This window comes from Ambystoma mexicanum, chromosome 6q (genome assembly GCF_040938575.1).
Source record: "Ambystoma mexicanum isolate Mex_15411 chromosome 6q, UKY_AmexF1_1, whole genome shotgun sequence".
In the NCBI taxonomy this organism is placed as follows: domain Eukaryota; kingdom Metazoa; phylum Chordata; class Amphibia; order Caudata; family Ambystomatidae; genus Ambystoma; species Ambystoma mexicanum.
Window position 1 is genome coordinate 352,029,125 of NC_090937.1, and position 13,083 is coordinate 352,042,207.

The window sequence follows — 13,083 nt, forward strand, 5'->3', positions numbered from 1 at the left end:
CTCGCCATCATTCGACGACTCCACCACCACCTCATCGTGAAAATACCCTACCCGGAGCTCCAGCCCTCCACAAAGGCACGGACAAAGCTACCACGGCTATTGGCCACAACGAGGATGGCGACTTCATCATGGCCAACGGGTAAACACTGCACATGGATGAGCCCCTAGGGCCTCCCCAACCAACAAAGTTGGATTCTTTCATTCTGTCATGGCAAGGGACTGTTTCAGTTAGTCCCTGGGGAGAACAAGAAAAAAGGCTTCCTGTACCAACAGCGCGAGTCAAGAAGAAAGGCCATTGTGTCTGTTCGCTTGCTGGACAACATCTGGGATGAAGGCCTGGCTCTAAAGGTTGGAGAAGAAGTACAGGGTTCTAGATTCAGCCCCCAGGTGCTTAAGGTCTCAGCCCTCGCCCTATTCGGTGCTCCCAGCCACAGCCAGGAAACGCTCAGCGAACACATCATCAGCAGCCATGGTACCTCTGGACCAGGAGGGGAAGGAGCTGGATGCAATGGGCAAGAGGATAACTAATACAGCAGCCTCTACCATCAAGGCAGCTAACGCCCTAGCCATTTTGTCCCAGGAACTATGGTTCAAGTTGGGTTCTATCCTGGACGTCCTGCCTTAAGACAAGAAGGCTGAGGCACTAGAAATCTTTCAGCAAGGGAAGTGGCCTCGGATCATGCCATCACGGTGGCAGTGGACATCGCAGACATGGGTTTCTGCCAGATGGGGAACGGGTGTCCTTGGTTCGTCAAGGTTGGTTTAAGGCAACAAATGTCTGCCTCAATGTTCAGATATAGGAAAGGCAGTTGATGAGTTTTTGCAAGCAATAAAGACTGATACTGAGAGGGTACGCTCCCTGGGAACTTTGCAGCGGCGATGTCTTTTCGTCCTTTCGCTCTTTCAGAGGAAAACCAGGAAGATCTTCCAAGGGTTTTAAAATACTGTACCGACAGCTTCCATGCACCTCCATTCAGGAAGCGTACATGGATCGCTCTCAAGGCAGTGGAGGACAGTGGTGGCGGCACCCGCATGGCAGAGCCCGACCCCCAAGCAGACCTGAACCAATGGTGGCCTCGGAGCCTCACTTATGCACCCCAGTGGGAGGCTGGCTGGCGAAGTTCAGCAGCACATGGAAAAGATCACCACGGACAGATGGGTGCTGGACGCTCTCGGGACAGGGGCACCCCTTGGAGTTCCAGTGTAGGAATACTCGTAATCTGCCAATTCAGCGACAAGAACAACACGGACCACAGCTTCTGCAAGAGGTGCGGGCCATGTTAACAGAAGGTGGCAATAGACACCAGATACTTTCTGGTTTGAAAGAAAACAGAGGGGTGGAGGCCGATCCTAGATCTTCATCATCTCAAGTACTCTAAGTGCCAAAAGTTCTCGATGGTCACGTGGCAACACGTGCTCGGCCAGCTGGAGCAAGGAGATTTTCTGATGTCTTTGGATCTGGAGGACACCTACTTTCATGTCCCCATCCACAAGAAACACTGCAAGTTTCAACGATTCGTAGTTCGAGGACAGCATATTGTCACTGTTTATTGGGCGGTCACACTCAACTCAGGGAGTTCCTTTCCCTCCTCTCCCAAGCAAGGTGGCACGCACCCAAAGCTCTATTTCAGATTCCTTTTGGTGATGCCTCAAACACGTCTCGCACCCACCGCAACAAATACCCTGTGTCACCAATGGACTAGGATCCAGGCCGGTGTATAGTAAGAATATTTATTTATTTATTTAAGGTTTGACAAAGAAAACTAGCAGCCATCATCAGCCACCAATGCTGTGGCAACACCCAATATCATAACTCCAGATTACTTTCTGTTATTAAAACAGCACAGGTAACATTTTGAAACATGCAGTGACAATTTACAACAGATTTTATTACAAATTAACCAACAGAAAACATTCACAGTACAATGTAAAAATCATTTTGCAACAGACGTTCAAAGGACAGGCAGTGCTTTGGGATTCTGGTTTGGGAGGCAAGGGAATCAATGGGACATTTCATTTTGCAACACACATACAAATGAGAGGCTTTGTAATTCTGACCTTGGAATCACTGGGAATAAATGGGAAGTTTTGTTTTGTACATTCACTTGAAAGGTAAGGATTAGGATTAATTTGTTTTCGAGATAATGGACACCCCCCTTTGGAACAGGAGTTAGCGGTTTCAGAAGGACCGTCACCAAAGTCTTTATGGTCTAAAACACACTGGGCATGAACTTTGTTAGTTTTGAATTCTAACAACACTCATCCTGTGAGTTTCTATATGGGAATTCATTAATTTAACTTCAATTCAATGTGCCAAGGATCTTCACAGCTTCCCCCCTCCCCATAATTTAACGTAAAGGATTAAGGTGGACTGTTCCCAACACAATGCAATTTAAATGGATAGGTTGATTTTATTTAGTGGAATTAATTTGAATTGGATTTAATACAACGTACCAAGGGCCTTCCCAGTTTAATCCCCCTACCAACTAATGGAACTGGATAAGTCAGATAGCTCGCCACACAATTAAGGTATTTTGGATTGATCTACTTACATGGGAGGCTTTGGTCAGGGAAAACAGCAAGGCTCCTCTGAGGACAGCACAGATCTGGTCAAGGGCTTTCAGTCAAGGACTTTCTCTTACACCCAGTCTCATGCTCCTCTGATGGGTTCCCAGCTACCTTCTATAGTTCCCTGTCACTTTCTCCAATGCAAGGATTCAGTCCTCTCTGCTAGTTGTTCTCACAAGAGTCCATCAGCAGGCTATAACCCGGCAATAAAGTGGAAGGGCCCTACTCTCCCTTAATGTACCTGATAAATGCATGAAATGTGGAGAAGTGGACAATGCATATGTTTTGGTGCTGTTCGAAGGGGATACAATTCTAGAGAGAAGTAGCTGAGGTGCTCCATGTTACGAACAAGATCCCCCTCAAATACTTGTTGGGTGATATAGCAAAAGTTACTATTACAATACGCAGATTGTTTAACATGGGCTGCATCATAGCAAAGAAAGGCATTCTGTTAAAATGGAAATCCATGTCAGCACCAACAATACTGGAATAGCTCAGAGAGCTGATTTACGTAAATGAAAGGGAGGGGGGCTATGTGGAAACTGTAACTGCAACAAGTAGACCTAAAGATATTTGGGGACCGTTTTGGGAATATGTGAGAGACGAACAGTAGTAAAATACTGAAGCATGTAACCCAAAAATCAGGTTAACAAATGTATTGAGTGCCTGTAGAAATGTCGCCAATTGATGCAAAATGAAGTTTGCTAAACACCATGTTACCTGTCTGCCTGTTATCTAAATAAAGTAAAAAAAAGAAAAAGGCCTGTTTTGCTGCAAACATGCCCTCTTGTAGGGTTGATGACACTACAACATTGTCATAATTCCCACGGTAAGGATTGGCTAGCACTCTCCCTTCACCTCCCACTAAGACGCTCACTGGCAGCTGATAGGATCAGAAGTTGGGAGAAACGTATGAATTAGACCGAGGGAGGAAAATGATTTGTTATCCTAATATGACAGGTGGGTTCAACCTTTTTTGTATTCAGAAAATGTCACAACATGACAACTACACTAATTTTTCAGATAACCACATGAATCTATTTATTTTTGGATTCTACACTTTATGGCGAGTCAGAAAATACAAATTTTATTTCGGCATGCTCTTCCTGCGCAGAGCCATTTTTTTTGCGCTTTGCTACTGCACCAAAATAGTTACAACTCTTTACATATTTCCAACATTAATTTCACCGTCTATTAATCTATCAATATTTCCAATTCTTCAGATTTAAGAAAATGCCAGAATCATAATTTTGATCATAACTTAAGTTATGTACATCACAGAAATTACGTTTTACATGGCCCCAACTGGTTTTCTATCCCCTTTAAAATGATAGTAGGGTGGGGCCGATAGGACACACAATGCTATTGTTATTTAGGAAAATGTGTTCCATGTTTAATCTATCGCACTGCATGCTATGAGAGGCAGTTTAATTTCTCCAAGATTCCATTTCTCCTTAAGCATGTGACCAGTCACCTGCTCGGTCCAATGTGTATTCTAGCCTCTTCTGCTGCACTCCAAATGGTCTTTGTTCATAGCTAATGCACATTTGTGAAACCTGACCTTAAAGTCATTTATGTTGGTCATGTTATCTTTAAATCCCATAATTCCAATCTACTACTTTGTATATTTTAGCATTTAAATTGACAGCCAGACCCATTCCCTTGGTGGGCCCAGTCCCAAAGGTCTTGGGGTCAAAGTTTCAGCTCAGAGAGAAAAACAAGTTGCAGTTCGCAATTCTGAAAGGCTAGCATATTGCATTTACCCACCATGTAAATGTAACTTTCATTACTGCACCAGGACCTGTTGTTCACAATATAATCTTTCTATATATACTGTAAAAACGGAAATATGTTCACTCTTGGTATTCTTCACAAATATGCCACAGGTACATAAGAAACTAGTGTTCAATTGCGCAAAAACGAAATAGGCTTTTCCTTATAAATGTTATCTTTATGTGCTGAAATTGAGTCTCGTTATTCCTGAAAACGCAGTCTGTCATTTCACTTTACTTTCCCAAAGTAAGGCATAATTCCTCCTTTTTAGCTTCCAGATGCACAGTATTTCAAATGTATTTATGCTTTCCATGTGCACTCTTACAGTTTTAAATCTGTCAAAGTGAGCATTTACACGAAGTCCGCGTCTGAAGTGCCCCATGTCTTTTGGAACCCATTTGACACGGTTAACAATATTCCAGTTCTAAGTTGCACTTTCTTCCGCTGAGTGCCTGAACATTCTAATAAAATGGAGGGAGGCTCGTTCTCGCTCATTCACTAGACCTCATGTTGAAATCACTGTTTTTTACTGGCTTTTATATTTCAATGGAACTCCACACTGAGCCAGCTTCACTCTCACAATGGGTCTAGCATGGCCTCTCCATCTCTGTTGCTCTTGGGCTGTCTTTTTACCCCACAATTACTAGTTCAAGGCTCTGCCTTTCAGCTTGAAATCGGCCCCATAGGGTTTTTATGAGGTTCCTAGCCCCGGTGGCGGCACATCTTCAGCTACAGCTACAAGGCATCCACGTATACCCCTGCCTGAAGGAATGGATGGTGCATTCCCATTCACACTCTCTAGCAGGCGAACACACATCAAAATTGAGTTGGGGTTTTCCATAAACTATCCAAAGTCTTGCTTGGCCCCATCTCAGGATGTGCTGTTTCTAGGTTCCCGACTCAACACAGTGATAAGTACAGCGCTTGTCGTGGTTGCAGACTGCGACCGTTCGGTCCATCAAGTCGCTGCTGGGCATTATGTCCTCCTGCATTAGCCTCATTCGTCTGTGCAGACTTCACATGAGATCTTTCCAGGAGTTCCTGGATGCAAGGTGGATCCAGGTGTCAGGGATCTTTGCAGACAATATCTCGCTCAATGATGAATTCCGTTGCACAATACAATTGTGGGGTGTCCAGTCACATCTTGTCCAGGCAGCTCGATTTCGGTTCCTCCTTATCAGGAGACTGTCACCATGCCTCTCTAGAGGGATGGGGAGCCCAAACTGGACAGTTGTACGCCTGTCAGGACTGGTGTGACGTAATTCTGAAGGAGCTGATGCTGATCCCACAGACCCACACAAAGAGTTCCCTGCTCAACTTAACTAAATGTAGCTGAGAAGTAAACCCCAAGGAAGGGAAAGGGGTAGTGGAGAAAACAACAAATGAGAAAACGGCAGACTCGTTCACCCTCCTGGCTGTCCTTGGAATCTGTAGTGAAAAATAATGTACCTGGTTACAATTATACTGTGTAACTAATATCTTTTGGGTGAATGTTACTTAAGTGAAAGGCCTTTACATGCTGCTCCTCTGCAAACTGCGTAGAGGCTGAATTTTTCACTTTAGTCTTTTAACATGTGAAAATTAGTTTCCAGTTTAATCTGTACTAGAAATTATGAGTTCAAAGGTTTGACTCTACACACACAATATCAACAAGCTGGATCATTTCTGTAACTGTGCATTACAACCAGATTGAGATTGTAGAAATAGAATACTCTACTTATCTTAGCTTATAATGCTGAGCAGCCAAAGTTCCTTTGATTTCTACTTCTGTTGAATGAACTCTTGGTTTCTGCTTAACTTGTAAATGCTATATGCAATACTCTCACTCATCTCTCCTGGTAAATGCATAAGTAATGTCACTTCACTAACAAGAGAAATTAATATTGTTGAAATCATTTTCTTTTAAAAATGAGAGGCTCCTTTTAGAGTTACTGTCCTCTTTCTATTGCTCTGCTTTCATAGTTCCATAGTCTTGCAGAGCCCTTCAGGAAGTATCTTGCCACCGCAGCCGCTTTAGCAAGATAACTGAGGCACATGAGTATTTATTTGCTCACAATGTTAGTATTCCATGGAAAAGTAGAATGCGCGCAAAAAAAATCCTCTCAAAGACGCTTGCACAAGCAACCTGCATGCTAATTAAAAAATATACAATTTACACGTGCCTCTCACGCTGCCAAAATACCGTAGCCTCTAGCTCGCGACGGCTTAAAAATCCACACGCTTCAATACACGCGCATTTAATTATTCCGAAATCGCGCCCAACTTCAGATGAAGCATGCGCACTTAAACACATGCGCTTCTCTCTCGCGATGTCAATGTTCATAGACTTGCATTTGCGACGGCTTAAAATGAAATCCACGCGCTTCAGTACACATGCATTTAATTTGTTCCAAACTTGCGCCCAACTTCAGATTAAACACTGCGCACTTAAAACACAGGCGCTTTTAAATTTAAAAAAAAAAGCTCTGTGCACATTGTTTATTAGAAACTCGATGTCTTGCCAACATATTTACAGTAGATTGAAGCTGTAGCTGCCGACAACATACTTCTCAGCTTAAACTTCTTTAAATATAGATTCAGCTTCTTATATTTTTAAACTACCTATGAACAACTAGCAAGATTATTATAACGTCCTCTGATTTCTTTGTTTACAAAATGTAACGCTTCCACCGGCAGTCTTCAGAAAACGATTTCCTCAGCCACTGTTGATTTCTTACTTCAGATGCTTTCTCTGTTCTCTGGATAAGGCCTTAAATTAAGGAAAACTTTAACACACAACCTGTCACTGAGGTTCTAGGGAATGAAAGGCAGTTATATAATCCTGCACACTAATCAAGTACCCAAACCATTGTTCTCCCAGCCAATCAGAAAAGCTCAGCATTCCTCCATCTTAACTTGGGAAACCCTGCATTCCTCCATCTTAACTTGGAAAACCAACTCTTAAAGAAACATCTTCCTATCCTGTGAATCACTACAGGCCTATTCCAGCCCCCAGCCCTGACAGTACCCCCTCCACAAAGCCCTGTCCATGGGCCTCGTTTAGTACGGAACCTTCTTTTAAGCCTTCTCACCAACCAAGGGACATGTACATCTGCCTGATCTTCCCAAGATCTTTCTTCCAGCCCATACCCTTTCCAATCAATGAGATACTGAAGATGTCCTCTAACCAACCTGGAATCAAGAATCTCCTTAACCTCAAACTCTTCCCCATTGTCCTCAGTAATAACAGCCGGTGGCGGCTTGCCTAAACAAATTCCCTTCACACAGGGTTTTAATAAACTCACATGACAAGTAGGATGACTTCTGATGTTAGGAGGTAATTTTAATTTGACTGCCACTGGATTAATCACTCTTTCAACTTCAAACGGACCAACAAATCTTGGACTAAATTTTGCTCTCCCTTTCTGATATAAGTTCTTTGTAGACAACCAAACCTTTTGTCCCACCTGATACTGTGGCCCACTCTGATCTGCAAATGCCTTAGACCTTAACTTACTTTTTTCAAGAGCTCCCTTGACCTTCACTAGCCCTTCTCTAATGCTAGTCAATCTTTGCTCTACCTCTGGATTTGAATATTCTGAAGGTACAATTTCCTTCAGAAATCGGGGATGGAAACCATAATTACTGAAGAAGGGAGAATACTTAGTAGAGCCCTTACCTGAATTGTTATAACTAAACTCAGTCAACCACAAAAGATCAACCCAATTCCTCTTTTCCTGCCAATAAGCCCTTATGTATTTCTCGAGCTCCTGATTTACCCGGTCTGTTTGTCCATTCGTTTGTGGATGATAGCCCGAGGAGAGCTTAACCTCAATTCCCAATTCTTTGCAGAAAGCCTGCCAAATCCTAGAGATAAATTGTGATCCCCTATCAGACACAATTTGTGTAGGTAACCCATGCAGTCGCACTACCTCCTGCAAAAAACTCTTCGCCAAATTCTTTGCTGAAGCTTCCCCTTTCACAGGAATGAAGTGCCCAGCCTTGGTCAACAAATCCACCACCACCAACACTGCAGTACAGCCCTGATCTTTAGGAAGATCTAGAATATAATCCATAGAAATTGTAAACCAATGACTGGGAGGAACCTGCAACGGAATGAGTAACCCAGATGGTTCCCCCCCCCTCCCGACTGGGATCTAGCACAAATCTCACAGGTCTTCAAATGATCTTCAATATCCTGTCGCATTCCTTCCCACCAGAATTTCCTTTCCACTATTTCTACTGTCTTACTAACCGCAGGATGACCTGCAAACTCTGATTCATGACATTCTCGTAAAATCTCTACCTGTAACTCCTTAATGGGAAGATACACTTTGGAGTCAAAACATGGAAAACCATCTATCAACTGTCTGCCTGGTCTCTCTGCAAGCCAAGATTGATCCTTTTCCTCAGGCAACTCCTTCAAAATTCTTCAAAAACAAATCATCATTCCTTGTGATACTTAAAATGAATCTTTTCTCCGCAATTACTGGTTCAAAAACAAACTTGCTGTCTGTTTCTTTTGTGGAACCCTGTCGAGATAAAGCATCAGCTTTTCCATTCAACCAGCCAGGGTTAAAAGTTATTACAAAATCATAGTCAGAAAAGAATAATGACCATCTCAGTTGCCGAGGTGACAAGGTTCTGGCTGATTTCAAGAACAAGAGATTCCCATGGTCAGTCAAAACTGTTACTGTAAATCTGGTTCCCAATAAATAATGCCTCTCTTCTTGAAAAGCCTTCTTAATAGCCAGAATCTCAGTCTGTAATCGTATAGTTCATTTCAGCTGGAAGCAATTTCTTAGACAAATAGGCCACAGGATGTAATTGCCCCGTTTCCAGATGCCTTTGAGAAAGTACTGCTCCAATCGCTGAGTTGGAAGTGTCAGCCTCCACAAAATACGGTTGTAGAGGATTTGGATGTAACAAAATTAGTCCTGAAATAAACTTTTCCTTTAATCTTCCAAAAGCTTGTCAGCCTCTTCTGTCCACTCAAATTTAGTTCCCTTTTTTAAAAGCCTGGTGATAGGTGAAACAGTTTGTGAAAAATCCTTAATGAACCTCCTATAAAAATTTGCAAAAACGAGGAAACTCTGAAAATCCTTCACACACGCTGGTGATGGCCACTATTTTACTGACTTGATCTTCTTCTTGTCCATTTCCAAACCCTAAGGTGAGATGATAAAGCCCAAAAATTCCTCTGTAGTTTGAAATTGCCTTTTTTCCAATTTTGCGAATAACTTATTTTCTCTTAATCACTGTAAAACCCTTCTAACATGCTCCTCATGCTGCTGTAGATCCTTAGAAAAAATGAGAATATCATCTAAATACACTACTACAAAAATGTCTATAAAATATCTTAACATCTCATTAATAAAAAATTGGAACGCCGCCGGGGCGTTACACAACCCAAACGGCATAACCTGATATTCAAACAGTCAAAATTCTGTTCAAAATGCTTTCTTCCACTCATCCCCCTGACACACTCTCACTAAATGATAGGCACCGTGAAGATCTAGTTTTGTGAACACTGAAGCTCCTTGGATCTGATCTAACATCAACGGCAATGGATATCTGTTTTTGATAGTGATTTTATTCAAGGCCCTATAATCAATACAAGTCCGTAAAGTGCCTTCTTTCTTAGGAACAAAGAATAGTGCAGATGCTGCAGGGGACTGGGAGTGTCTAATAAATCCCTTTGTCAAATTCTCTTGAATATAATCCTTCAAATGTTCATTTTCCTTCTCTGTCAGGGCATAAATGCGACTACGAGGAATATGAGCTCCTGGTTCCAAGTCTATCTTACAATCGTAATCACAATGAGGGGGTAACTCATTGGCTTCCTTCTCACTGAAGACATCGCTAAAATCCTGATACAAACTTGGTAATTCCCCAACTACTGCTCCAATCGAATGCTCTACTACACCCAAGTCCAACAAACCATGTACTATCACTGAACAATTACTTAAGCTACTTTCTTGAACTCTTCCTTGAAAATAATTTTCAGTACAAAATGCTGAATTCATTTCCACAATTCTTCTACCCCAATCTATTAGAGGGTTATGATGCATCAACCAAGACATTCCCAAAATCACCTTCAACTGTGGGGTGTCAATTAACTCAAAACAATTTCTTCTCTATGCCCACCAGTAATCTCCATCTCCAATTGAATTGTCTCGTGTGTAATTAAACAAGAAGTTAATTGCAACCCATCCAACGCTTTCACTTGCTCGGCCCTATCCTTTAAAACATATGGTACATTCATTGCCTTAACTACATTCCAATCCATAAAATTCCCTGTAGCTCCGGAGTCAATTACCACTGGACCTGTACCCTTTAGTTCTCCCTCAACAAACAAGGATACGTTCAAAGTGATATGTGGCACAGCTGCTTGAATTGTGTTAGCCACTTGCTGATTTCTGGAACTGCTGGTTGATGAAGGGGTCTTCGGGCACCAAGGGCAATTACCTACAAAATGTTGTGACTTGCCACAATACACGCATAAATTATTCAACCTTCTCTTCTCCTTTTCCTCCTTAGTCAAAGGACCTCTAGGTTTACCAACTCTTTGCACACTCTCCATTCACCATCTGCTCCCCTCTTCCTCTATCCACTCGAGAAAAAAATTCTAGTCTCATTCCTCACCTCCTACGCTTTGCTCTACGCTCTCCCAAGCGATAATCTAACTGCATCACTAAATCAATCAGAGGCTCACAAGAAGTAGGCCTATGTACTATAGTAGCTAAAGCGTCCTTTAACTCCTCCCTCAGTCCTCGATAAAACAGAGATGCTTGCTTCTTCTCAGGCCAACTACTCTCCTATACTAAGGATTTAAACTGATTAATATAAGTCACTAACTCCTTAGTTGCCTGTTTCAAATCTAATAATTCGCCATCTACTTCTTGCGACAATTGACGTCTATCAAACATCTACTTAAATTCTATCTTAAAAGCTGACAAATCCTTTAAAATCGAACTTCCCTGGCCAACTAGTAACACAGACCAGGCTGCTGCTTCCCCTGTGAAATATGACAACATAAAAGCTATCTTGGTAGTTTCTGTGCTGAGAGCCTCTGGTCTGCAAAGGAAATGAAGTTCGCATTGAGCCCAAATAAATTGGCATTTTTTGCATCCCCTCCAAAACGTTCAGGTGGTGCTAAAGGAACTGGACCTAAATGTATCTTATTACTTCCCTTGTTCTCCTCCTGGACACCTGCACCCTCAACCTAATCTTCCCTAACCAATACTGGCAACTCTCTGCTAGTACTAGGACTGTCCAGATCCCTCGTCACCCGAGATTTTCCCTCACCACTTAAAGACGTAACTTTTACATTCAAATCCTCAAAGCGTGCTTGCAAGTTCTGATTCTCACTCCTTACCGCCCTCATCTCCTCCTTTAATTCTGAAAACATGTCCCTAATGCAACTTGCTAAAACCTCTATGGGATCCATCTCAGCTCAGGCGGAAATGTTATCATGGGCCTTTCATTCTGTCAGGACTGGTGTGACGTAATTCCGCAGGAGCCTATGCTGATCCCACAGACCCTCACAAAGAGTTCCCTGCTCAACTTAACGAAATGTAGCTGAGACAAAAACCCCAAGGAAGGGAAAGGGGTAGTGGAGAAAACAACAAATGAGAAAACTGCAGAGTCTCAACCTCCTGGCTGTCCTTGGAATCTGCAGTGAAAAATAATGTATCTGGTTACAATTATACTGTGTAACTAATATCTATTAGGTAAATGTTACTTAAGTGAAAGGCATTTACCTGCTGAGCCTCTACAAACTGCTTAGAGGCTGGATTGTTCACTTTAGTCTTTTAACATGTGAAAATGAGTTTCCAGTTTCATCTGTACTAGAAATTATGAGTTCAAAGGTTTGACTCTACACACACAATATCAACAAGCTGGATCAGTTCTGTAGCTGTGCATTACAACAAGATTGGTTTCTGCTTAACGTGTAAATTCTATATGCAATACTCTCACTCATCTCTCCTGGTAAATGCATAACTCACTACCAAGAGAAACTAATATTGTTGAAAACCTTTTCTTTTTAAAATGAGAGGCTCCTTACGAATTGCTGTCCTCTTTCTATTGCTCTGCTTTCATAGTTCCATAGTCTTGCAGAGCCCTTCAGGAAGTATCTTGCCACCGCAGCAGCTTTAGCAAAATAACTCAGGTTCATGAGTATTTATTTGCACGCAATGTTAGTGTTCCGTGGAAAAGTAGAATGCGTGCAAAACAAATCATGTCAAAGACGCATGCACAGGAAACCCGCATGCTACTTAAAAAATATACAATTTACACGCGCATCTCTCTCACGCTGCCAAAATATCGTAGCATCGCACTCGCAAAGGCTTAAAAATCCACACGCTTCAATACACGTGAATTTAATTATTCCGAACTCGTGCCGAACTTCAGATGAAGCACGCACACTTAAACACACACGCTTCTGTCTCGCGCTGTCAACGTTTCATAGCCTCGTGCTCACGACCGCTTAAAAATCATATCCATGCACTTCAGTACACGCACATTTAATTTGTTCCGAACTCACGCCCAACTTCAGATGAAACACAGCGCACTTAAAACACACATGCTTTTAAATTTAAAAAAATACACACTGCACATTGTTTATTACGAACTCAATGTCTTGCCAATGTATTTACAGTAGATTGAAGCTGTAGCTACCAACAACATACTTCTCAACTTAAACTTCTTTAAATATAGATTCAGCTTCTTATATTTTTAAACTACCTATGAACAACTAGT